Source organism: Homarus americanus, unplaced genomic scaffold, assembly GCF_018991925.1.
Source record: "Homarus americanus isolate GMGI-L3 unplaced genomic scaffold, GMGI_Hamer_2.0 scaffold11150, whole genome shotgun sequence".
Lineage (NCBI taxonomy): Eukaryota > Metazoa > Arthropoda > Malacostraca > Decapoda > Nephropidae > Homarus > Homarus americanus.
The window spans coordinates 2,850,204-2,862,956 of record NW_024720555.1 but is presented as its reverse complement, the minus strand read 5'-3'; the positions used below and the strand labels follow the sequence as shown (position 1 = coordinate 2,862,956).

The 12,753-nt window shown below is 48.8% G+C and overlaps 1 protein-coding gene across 1 annotated transcript in view; it reads right to left on the bottom strand.

Annotated features, from left to right (window-relative positions):
• Positions 1-12,368, bottom strand: part of LOC121860623 (beta-1,4-mannosyltransferase egh-like) — a 58,624-nt gene extending 46,256 nt beyond the window's left edge. The window contains exon 1 of the mRNA XM_042357872.1: positions 12,350-12,368. The gene's annotated coding sequence lies outside the window, so the exon portion shown is untranslated. The remainder of the gene's footprint in view (positions 1-12,349) is intronic.
• Positions 12,369-12,753: the final 385 nt, after the last annotated feature.

Genomic DNA, 12,753 nt, shown 5'->3' with positions numbered 1-12,753 from the left:
ACACCCTGAATTAACAAGTTTTTTATGACCCTATTATAGAGGAGTAACACCAAACCGACCGGACAACTCGTTAACTGCACTGGCTAACCTAACCCAGCAGGAACTCGACCTGAAAATTGATTAAACATCTAGGTTCCCAATTACAGATGGGTAAACGGAGGTAATTAGCGCGTAAAGAACCTTGGATCATTGTGTCAGCCTCCCGGAGATCGAACCCGGATCACTTACATGTGCGGCGAGTATGCTGACCCCCCCCCCCCCTCTCTCACTATTACCAGCTGTAAATCGAAAGTTGCGAATTCGTATTCAGGGACAAGTTGTTGGAGCTTCCAATAACTTGCTTGAACCTCAAACCATTGACTCTTCAGGCTTCTACGCCCTTAACTCATGAGACAAAAAAGGCAAGCATGAACTTAGCATGCTTTCCTGTTGGGCGCTGTAAACCTTCACCTTACACAGGATGTGAGAGTGCCCAGTAAATAAAAAAAAAAACCCAGCCTCATATATCCCCCCACACACGTACCTAACCCACCTCCCTCTCTGAGTCTTGTTTTATACCGCCAACTATTATTACAACCACCCAATCTTTAGGTACAATAACCTCTCGGCCGTGAAGACAAACAACAAAACCACGCGAGTCTAAAATAATACAAATATCCTCAAAGAAAACTTGTGTACGATCAAAGGGAGACCCCGCACGACGTGGGGGAAAGAATGTTATTGTTGTCGTGGTCTACTGGCTACTGCTGGTGGGGGGCAGCAACTGCTGATGGGGAGCAGCTACTGCTGGTGGGGGCAGCTACTGCTGGTGGGGGCCTTCTGCTGGTGGGGGCAGCTGGCTAGCTACTGCTGTGGGGGGCAGCTACTGCTGGTGGGGGCAGCTACTGCTGGTGGGGCAGCTACTGCTTGTGGTGGGGGCAGCTACTGCTGGTGGGGGCAGCTTCTGCTGGTGGGGGCAGCAACTGCTGATGGGGGTAGCAACTGCTGATGGGGGCTGGTGGGGGCAGCTACTGCTGGTGGGGGCAGCTACTGCTGGTGGGCAGCTACTGCTGGTGGGGGCAGCTACTGCTGATGCTGATGGGGCAGCAACTGCTGATGGGGGCAGCAACTGCTGATGGGGGCAGCTACTGCTGGTGGGGGGCAGCTACTGCTGGTGGGGGCAGCTACTGCTGGTGGGGGGCAGCTACTGCTGGTGGGGCAGCTACTGCTGGTGGGGGCAGCTACTGCTGGTGGGGGCAGCTACTGCTGGTGGGGGCAGCTACTGCTGGTGGGGGCAGCTACTGCTGGTGGGGGCAGCCTGCTGGTGAGGCAGCTACTGCTGGTGGGGGGCAGCTACTGCTGGTGGGGGCAGCTACTGCTGGTGGGGGCAGCTACTGCTGGTGGGGGCAGCTACTGCTGGTGGGGGCAGCTACTGCTGGTGGGGGGCAGGGGGGCACTGCTGGTGGGGGGCAGCAAACTGCTGGTGGGGGCAGCTGCTGATGGGTGGCAGCAACTGCTGGTGATGGGTGAGCAGCTACTGCTGGTGGGGCAGCAGCAGCTACTGCTGGTGGGGGCAGCAGCTACTGCTGGTGACAGCTACTGCTGGTGGGGGCAGCTACTGCTGGTGGGGGCAGCTACTGCTGGTGGGGGGCAGCAACTGCTGGTGGGGGCAGCTACTGCTGGTGGGGGGCAGCTACTGCTGGTGGGGGCAGCTACTGCTGATGGGGCAGCTACTGCTAGGCAGCTACTGCTGGTGGGGGCAGCTACTGCTGGTGGGGGGCAGCTACTGCTGGTGGGGGCAGCTACTGCTGGTGGGGGGGCAGCTACTGCTGGTGGGGGGCAGCTACTGCTGGTGGGGGCAGCTAGCTACTGCTGGTGGGGGCAGCTACTGCTGGTGGGGCAGCTACTGCTGATGGGGGCAGCAACTGCTGATGGGGGGCAGCTGCTGGTGGGGGCAGCTACTGCTGGTGGGGGGCAGCTACTGCTGGTGGGGGGCAACTGCTGGTGGGGGCAGCTACTGCTGGTGGGGGCAGCTACTGCTGGTGGGGGCAGGGGGCAGCTACTGCTGGTGGGGGCAGCTACTGCTGGTGGGGGCAGCCACTGCTGGTGGGGGCAGCTACTGCTGGTGGGGGGCTGGTGGGGGCAGCTACTGCTGGTGGGGGGCAGCTACTGCTGGTGGTGCAGCAAGGCAGCAACTGCTGGTGGGGGCAGCAGCTGCTGGTGGGGGCAGCTACTGCTGATGGGTGGCAGCTGCTGATGGGGAGCAGCTACTGCTGGTGGGGGGCAGCTACTGCTGGTGGGGGCAGCTGCTGGTGGGGAGCAGCAGCTACTGCTGGTGGGGGCAGCTACTGCTGCTGCTGGTGGGGGGGCAGCTACTGCTGGTGGGGGCAGCACTGCTGGTGGGGGCAGCTACTGCTGGTGGGGGCAGCTGCTGCTGGTGGGGGCAGCTACTGCTGGTGGGGGGCAGCTACTGCTGGTGGGGGCAGCTACTGCTGGTGGGGGCAGCTGGGTGAGGCTGGGGGCAGCTACTGCTGGTGGGGGCAGCTACTGCTGGTGGGGGGCAGCTACTGCTGGTGGGGCAGCTACTGCTGGTGGGGGCAGCTTCTGCTGGTGGGAGCAGCTACTGCTGGTGGGGAGCAGCTACTGCTGGTGGGGGCAGCTACTACTGCTGGTGGGGGGCAGCTACTGCTGGTGGGGGCAGCTACTGCTGGTGGGGGCAGCTACTACTGCTGGTGGGGGGCAGCTACTGCTGGTGAGCAGCTACTGCTGGTGGGGGGCAGCTACTGCTGGTGGGGGCAGCTACTGCTGGTGGGGGCAGCTGCTGGTGGGCTACTGCTGGTGGGGGAAGCTGCTGGTGGGGAAGCTGCTGCTTGGGGGCTACTTGCGCCTTGGTCCTACAATGTGTTCATGACGTATGCCATAACACACACACACACACACACACACACACACACACACACACACACACACACACACTATTAACTATGATATCAGCTCCCCGCCCTGACCGGACATACAAATTACTCACTCTCCCGTACCATGAAATCACTTAGGGTGCATGACTGTAACCACGTAACTGTACAGTATTGTTTACCACATACTAAGCCACGCACAGTATACATCATATAAATCTACCAACAATACCCAAGTGAATAACCCCGGTATGTCATCAACACACAATAGAATATGTTAGGTTAGGTTAGGTTAGGTTAGATTTTTTACACCTATTTCCCACCTTGATAGTCATGTAATAGACAACATAAACACGAGTACGGGTGGTGCACCGTGAAGCCTGTAGGTGGTACTGGCGGCGTTATCTATGTTATCTCAACCACCTTATCTTACAGTACATACCTGTGTTGATACACGGCTTGTTGACTTCAGTGCAGTAAGGACTCAAGTCAATTTTATATTTTCCTTGATAATTACGTCAGTAGGATATAAATAAATAAATAAATAAATAAGGGGAATTAACAAAATGTACATATTGTATTGTTTCTCACACCAACATCACCCACAAATATAATCAAACGTTCGCTTGATCAAATCTGATTTTTTTAGTGATGCAATATCTACCCCCCCCCCCCTCCCTCCCCAAAAACTCTTACTGACCCAGGATTACCTAGAAAAATGATGGCGGGGGATACCTTTCGTGTGTGTGTGTGTGTGTGTGTGTGTGTGTCCTCCTCAGGCAGCACAATACCTGAACTGGCAAGACTCAACAAGAGAGATACTGGGTCCGTGGTTACCTGCCACACCCTTCCTGCCCCTGCCATAGCCTTCCCATCCATGCCACACCCCTCCCCCTGCCCCACACCCCTTCCTGCCCTCACCACACCCTTTCCTGCCCCCTGGCCACACCCTTCCTGCCCCTCTGCCACACCCTTTCCCTGCTCTGCTATAGCCTTTCCTGCTCCCACATCTTCCCGACTATGTTATACCTTTCCTGCCCCCTGCCACACCCTTTGTGCTCTCTAAGCACCTTTTCCCAAGCCCCTGCCACACCCTTCCTGGCCCTGCCACACAGCATCATGGGAGACGTACAGTGTATCATGAGCACAACGCCCCCCAACAGGCAGGGTGTCACGAGTCTCGACCACAACAAGCGGCTCACACGTAACCTGATCCACCTTTGTAGGCCACACCCCCCCCCCACACACACACACACACACACACACCCACGCCATGTCACGTCACACTTAATTTACTGTCCACACACATACATACCACACATTCCAGACCAGGTAAATTCAAAACAATGACAGGTAACTTAAGAAAAATTCCACTGAAAAGGTTGGGAACTAGGGAAGAGAAAGTGAGGGGGAGCAAGTACCTGCTATCTCCACCATGCCTTCGTGGTGAAGATTAACAGTATAACCTTTTTCTTCTCTAGTTTAAATTTTTTTTTCTGTTCTTATTTTCCGCACCACCCCCCCCATTGTGAGTCATTTGACCTGTGCCTGGGTGGAATCTCTGCAAAAAAAAACTGCTATCTCCACCACACGCCACTATCAACACCTATATCTAGTGTCCTATTACCCAATGTATATAAAGGGGACAGAGATATATCTAATGTGCTGTTTACACTCGTACGGCATCGGAGAACTCTACTGTATATGCATTTCTAGTACAAGTAAAGGGAAAGGGGGTATAGTCTAGTGAATCTGTCCCCTGAACCTAGCGCCGTGAGAGTATTTTTACCCCAGGAAGAAGGACGAGAGGTATAATCTATAGTGAAAAAAAAACGTCCAGGTATATAATGTCAGTATTAATTTTTACCCCAGGAAGGGAGAAGGAGAGAGGGATGAGTGGGCGGGCGGAGGGTCAATATGTAAGTAGCGCTGTGAGTTGTGTGGCCATCATAACCAGCATTCAGCTCTACCATCATCCAACACTATACCCACCACTTACCCTGTTAAACTTGAAGACAGCCACAGCGGCACATATATACGAGGGGACGGAGAAGTCAAGAAAGTTCCCCCTCGGTAAAATACAACCATTACATGAGACGAAACACAATACTAACTACATGTATTGCAACACAGCTAAACTCTCAGGCAGGCTTTCGAAAATAAAAACTAACATTCGTGGATTATACATTACAATTATGAAGTGTATATATATAAATCAGTGGGGTTTTATTCACTGAGAGAATTTATCCTCATTTTTTAATATACTCCAGAGATTTACTGTACAGACTATATGATAATGCGTCATATATTCCTTCAAGTTTTTATAATATAGCCACAAGAGCTTGAACTGTTATATATGCCATTAAAACTCCCCATTTATATACCGTATATAATAAATACCGATATAAACAATGGGGTATATAGTTAGATTAAGAATTATTTGTATGAGCCTGTGGGATAACGGGAAGGGGGAGAAGAAGGGGAAGAGGAGGATGGAGAGGAGGAGAGACAAAAGAGGAGGGAGAGGAGGAGGAGGAGAGGAGGAGAGACAAAAGAGGAGGGAGAGGAGGAGGAGTAGAGCCGTGATCCAATACTCTCAGGAGGCAATACTCGCCGTGTTGGTGGTAGTGTGGAGTGTGCAATATTGGAGACGCCTGACCCACTACCATTCCTGCCACTACTACTACCCCCAATTTCTGCTTTCCTCATACCCCCCCCTCACATAATTATATCGATAAAACCCTGCCACTCCCCACGTCCCTCCCTCTACTTCTACTCCATGTCCCTCCCCCATTCCCCCTCACATGTCACAATGCCACTAATATCCCGAACTATCCCCACCCCCAACACATGATACCATCTGTCCCACTGAGCCATTTCAACCCCCCCAACACACTCACTAAACTGTACATCCACTTTAGTCAACTCAACCACCTGTGTGTGTCCGGTCTTCAACTAATGTACTTAAGCTTGTGTACTATATAACTTAAGTGGCGGTATATAGAAGGATCTTGGCTGTGATTGGCTATAGTCCCCAGAGAGCTAATGGACACTGATATAACACACTACAAGTCATATCATCACTACAGCATTACTCTAGGGTGAAATAATGTTCTAAAATAATACAATTATTATTTACCTTTATAACAGGTAGATTATTAGTGTATGAAACTCTCAGGCACCTTATTATGACAGTGGTGACAGACAACACAGGTAACTAACTTAGTGAAATGTTAGGAGTTATAACTACGAAGTCGTATTATTATTATTATTAATATCGCTATCATTATATATTATTATTATTTTTATTATTATTATCATTATTTTCTTTTACTATTATTATGTAAGATGTTAGTAATAGTAGATACTGCGCCCTGGAGGCTACAGCTCTGGTGCACAAACAATAGTACTTTCTAACCTACAGTGTACTGTACTGCCAGTTTCCGGGAAAATAGGCAATATAACTGTGCTTATGCTTATGGCAGTCTATCGAAGTCGATGACGACGTTGCTCCAGATGAGATGATTGATGAGTTATGTGTTATTCCTGATGCCACCGTAGATGACAATGGAGTCCAACCCTGGAGGCGCAGACCTTGTTGCATAGGTGACAGGGATGATGTTCATTGAGAGGAATTATGCCTTGAGCCAGGGGTGGGCAATTATTTTTGATGGAGGGCCACTTCATGAATGGTGGCACACTTCGCGGGCCACAGGTTAATAGCGACGAGCCAGTATTGCTGCTATGTCCACCCAACTTCCAAAATTGCCCTTTCTGTAATTAATAAGAATTTTTTTTCTTGTTGCCAAATGCAGTGGCGGGCCACAGAAATAATTTGGCGGGGCCCCCGCGGGCCGTACTTTGCCCATCTGTGCCTTGAGCCCTCTGATGTCGTTAGGCTCGTTTAGTAGCTCTCTTATGGTTCAGTGAGGTCTCGAGTGTTTCCGCTCCTCTATGGCATGCTGAGCGCCATAAGGAACGGTCTGAGGCTGGTTGCTCCACTGAATTTGGTTGTATATTACAGCACTTGAGAAGAGTTTTAGAGTGGTCCTTATATCTCTCTCTTTCTGTGGAGAACACACACACACACACACACACACACACACACACACACACACACACACACACACACACACACACACACACACACACACACACACACACACACACACACACACACACACACACACACACACACTTTGTCGCTCCACTTCCTCTCTCCAAGTCGAGGAGATAAAAATACCTAACATAATAAGCAAGACATCCTACACAATTAATTATCTTTCCTCCTTCTCCTACCTCCCATCATTCCCCTCTCCTATATTTACTCTCCTTCCTCCGTACTCGTCTCCTCCCTCACTAACCCACTCCCTCCTTCGCTATCCCCACCTCCTCCCTCACTACTACTCCTCTCCTGTATCTTCTTTCCTCCCTCACTACCCCCCTCCTCCTCCTCCTTCATCCTATTACCTCGCTTTTCCATTTCCTCGCCACTTTCCACAACTCTTACCTCCCTCCCAGCTCGAAACCACTCTTCCTCCTCTCTACCTTCCCACTTTCTCTCTCTATGGAATTCCAGATTTATCAATTGAATCCGAAAGCAGGAGAGAGAGAGAGAGAGAGAGAGAGAGAGAGAGAGAGAGAGAGAGAGAGAGAGAGAGAGAGAGAGAGAGAGAGAGAGAGAGAGAGAGAAAGTCACACAACAAAAAGTCAATACTAGTGAATAGATCCGAGGTACACTTCAGGAATCTATGAATTATCACACGTAACATAATTAGTGCTGAGGGGAGGGTTCACTGAGGCGCCAAGTGAGTTGACTTTAGACTTAACTGTCCTGACAACCATAGACTAGAGTATAATGGCGTCCACCGTTAACTACACCAGGCAGGAGATGGCCACTACCCGGAGAGTGAGCCTGACCCAGATACTCTAGCATACTGTATTAACCAGGTGGACAGACATTGCAAGTCCACTTGTGGTTATCGGGAATAGCCCACACTTGAACACACACACACACGCGCACACCTATATCTAACAGCAAGCTTGGGCTTTGTTTGGAACAGGCGTCTTGGTGTTGTGGTCGTCATGACAGTAGCGACGCAAACTTGCTGCATAGCCACAAGTTTGTTTTACTATGATATATTTTACTGTGTGTGTGTGTGTGTGTGCAGGTGCGCGCGTGTGTGTGTGTGTGTGCGTGCAGGTGTGTGTGTGTGTGTGTGTGTGTGTGTGTGTGTGTGTGTGTGTGTGTGTGTGTGTGTGTGTGTGTGTGTGTGTGTGTGCAACTTTGCTAAATTAATAAAAGCTCTCCTGTAGATATTCCAATTCAACAAATTCACAAGTACCCTGCACTGTACTAAACTGTATGAAAATTACTTTAAATCTCAAACCCATGCAATACATGCCAATGTAAGTGCGCGCGTGCGTGTGTGTGTGTGTGTGTGTGTGTGTGTAAATAATAATAATAATAAAGTGTCTGAACATATTTAACACACTCGAACCAAGTATTGTACAGGATCGCGACTCTGGCGGTGAAAAACTGAATGGGATAATTTTCTGAACAGAGAACAATACTCAATCCCTCACTGGTCACAATACTGTTCACTCATTCTTCTCAGAATCATCAAAAAGTTCCACCTCTCTCTCCCGCCATTTTTGCTACAGATACTTGGAAGAAAAGACACAATGTTACACGACCAACCCGGCAGCTTGTACAATGTTACACGACCAACCCGGCAGCTTGTACAATGTTACACGACCAACCCGGCAGCTTGTACAATGTTACACGACCAACCTGAAGTAGGTTAATGTAAATACGACCAACCCGGCAGCTTGTACAATGTTACACGACCAACCCGGCAGCTTGTACAATGTTACACGACCAACCCGGCAGCTTGCGGCTAATGTTACATCATCCAACCGGTGCTTGTACACGCAGCACGACCAACTCCGGCAGCTTGTACAATGTTACACGACCAACCCGGCAGTTGTACAATGTTATAATGACCAACCCGGTGGCTGTGCTACCGTTACACGACCAACCCGGTAGCTTGTAATGTTACACGACCAACTGGCAGCTTGTACAATGTTACACGACCAACAGGGTAGCTATGGTACACGTTACACGACCAAATCGGCAGCACGTTACACAGACCAACTTCCGGCAGTCAGGCCACAATGTTACACGATCAATCTGGCAGCGCTTGTAATACAATGTTGCTGTTTATCCAACCCGGCAGCTGGTAATACACGTTAATTTAATCAACCTGGCAGCTTGTAACATAATGTTACACGACCAATCCGGCAAGCTTGTAATACAATGTTACACGACTAACCTTGCAGCTTTGTAAATAATAATGTTACACGACCGTAACCCGGCAGCTTGTAATAATGTTATAATGACTAACCCGGCAGCTTTTGTAAATACAATGTTATGACGTTTACACCCAACTCCAAGAAGCGGTAATACATCGTTACACGACCAACCCAAGTAGCTTGTAAATAAGGTCAAGCGGTCATGACCAACCCGGCAGCTTGTAATATTATGTTACACGACCAACCCGCAGCTTGTAAATACAATGTTACACGACCAACCTGGCAGCTTGTAATACAATGTTAGTACGACCAACTCCGGCAGCTTAATACAATGTTACACGACCAACCCGGCAGCTTGTTGTGGGGAGGAAGCGTCTACAGGGCGTCAAGGGTCGGGAGTTACGCCAAGTGGTGTCATACATGTATCATGTTTCCCGGCCAGCAGCCTGCCGACAATCCCACCCACACACACGTGTCTACTAAAAACACACACGCTTACCAAACAAATACACACACGTCTAACAAACAAACACAAACACACACACACACTTACCAAAAACACACACACAGGCCTACCAAACACACACACACGCTTACCAAAAACATACACACGCTTACTAAAAAATAACCACACACACACACACACACACTCGCCTGCCAAACACACACACACACACACTCGCCTGCCAAACACACACACACACACACTGCCTGCCAAACAAACACACACACACACACACACACTCGCCTGCCAAACACACACACACACACGCTTGCCAAACACGCACTACTGCCTTGCATACACTGGACCTGTACCTGTTACCCTCATTTGCCACACACGCCTGCCAAACACACACACACACACACACACACACACACACACACACACACAATATTGGCCATTAACACGTGACAGGAAGGTAGACCAGCATGAGGGTACACGGACCAACTACCAAAAACACATTAAATAATTTAAAAACTTCTCTCTCAGGTAAATGAGAATTTGGATCGAAGTGACTGAGTTATTCGGACTGACTGATGTATTGATTAACCGAGCAAAATAACTCTACCTACCGACCGACTGATCAATCACAACACCAAATAGACTGACTGACTGATTCGACTGTTAGACGACGAAGTCCAGGATGAAGGAAACTTGTCAATATAATCACTAACTGTTGGCCATCACCCCCCTTTCTTCATGATGCCACTCACCATCATCTGCTTTTGATAATGGTAGTGTGTGGTAGTGGCTACAGGTGGTGGTAGTAATGAATGGTGGTAGTGGTTGGTAAAGACAGGTGGTAGGAGGTGGGTGGTAGTGGTGGTAGTAATGAATGGTGGTAGTGGTAGGGGTTGGTAAAGACAGGTGGTAGTGGTAGGAGGTAGGTGGTATTGGTGGTAGGCGATGGTAAAGAGTGGTGGTAGTGGTAGGTGAGGGGTGGTAGTGGTAGGTGGGGGGTGGTAATAAATGGGGGTGATAATAAATGGTAGTAGTAGTGGTGGTGGTGGTAGTAGTAATGAATGATGGTGGTAGTATCAATTAATGGTGGTAGTAGTAACGAATGGTGGTGGTAGTAGTGGTAGTAGTAATGAATGGTGGTAGGGAGTTGGTAACACTGACCTCACATGCAATAATCCACCATAAATGTAAACAAACCAACTAGATTTAAAATTGGATTATTACCTTATTGTATTGTGTGATGTGACGGATTACCTTCAGAAGAATGGGATTACATTATTGTTAGTGATTTTATAATTAGGGCTGATACAGGTGCACGCACACACAGTAACAGTCGTACCCAAGTTAACCTTCACACAGTGAGGTCCCGGGTACCCAGTGATAACGGCCCGTGAGACCCAACAACAACCAGCGATGTGTTAATCCGTCTACGATAGGAAGGCCTGGGACCACACCTCACTCATATAACACCATCTGTGAGGGAATTACTACACCATGTCAGGCCCCTCATAACACCATCTGTGAGGGAATTACTACACCACGTCAAGTCCCTCATAACACCATCTGTGAGGGAATTACTACACCACGTGAGGCCCCTCATAACACCATCTGTGACGGAATTACAACACCACGTGAGGCCCTTCATAACACTATCTGTGAGGGAATTACTACACCATGTGAGGCCCCACATAACACCATCTGTGAGAGAATTACTACACCACGTGGTCCCTCATAACACCATCTGTGAGGGAATTACTACACCACGTCAGGCCCCTCATAACACCATCTGTGAGGTAATTACTACATCACGTGAGGTCCCTCCTAACACCATCTGGGAGGGAGTTACTACACTACGTTTTTGCTGTTCAACACCTACATTAATCTGAATGTTCACTGTATGTTCCTTTACCTTTCTCTAATGAAGGCTTTTGTTAAACCACCAATGTATGTAATAAGTCATTTATGTCCAATGTATATTTTCAGCCTTCGGGCAGCAGAACTTTTTCAATAAACCGTTAATTATTATTATTATTATTATTATTATTATTATTATTATTATTATTATTACACACACACACACACACACACACACACACACTTCTCACTATTTTCCATCATAGTGTTATGGCCGGTCCTGTATATAAATAATACAACACAATCGTTCATCAGAGTAATGACCCTCACCATCACAACACTATACGGCCGTTTAATGCTGCACCATCAGCAACACAACCACTATCACCACACCCTATCACTATAACCTACACCACCATCACACCCACACCGCCACGAAAACCACCACCACCAACACCACCACCCACTACCACACCACCACCCCAACACCCACCTCGTCACTAACACACACACCCGGTCGCGGAGGAGTCAGGGAGGACAGTTCGATACACCTGAGCCAAGGCCACCTACTGAACTGAGAGGACCTCATGGGCAGTGTCACACCCTCAACAGTATTACTTTCTGCCATGCACGAGAGAGAGAGAGAGAGAGAGAGAGAGAGAGAGAGTTTCTTCATACTAACGGAGACTTGATATAACGGACTTTTATCTCAGTAGCTCGTTAGATGGTAGGTTTCACATCTAACATACCCCCTTGATATAACGGACTTTCTTCTCCATACAGTCCGTTAAAGAGAGGGTTCACTGTACCCTGTCCCCCTGCTCACCTTACTCCCTCAGCGTGAAGAGTAAACACTGGGTAGTTTTGGCCACATACCTGAAAAAGAAGAAACAATATATTAAGTTTACAACAGAGAAATATACGCCATTAAGTCTTCAGTCAGTTCTACCCGTCTACCTGTTCAACCCGTCTACCTGTTCAACCCATCTACCTGTTCTACCCGTCTACCTGTTCTACCCATCTACCTGTTCTACTCATCTACCTGTTCAACCCGTCTACCTGTTCTACCCAACGTGGCTGGGGATGCAAGATAAAAACTTCCACTGGTACCATAAAGTTCCCCTGTAGAAGGCGTCAACATATAATTATTCTCATCTTAACCATAACAGAACTATAAGCAGGAATCGAACGGGAGTAATTGCGGGTCCTGTCACCAGCTGCCAGCCACCA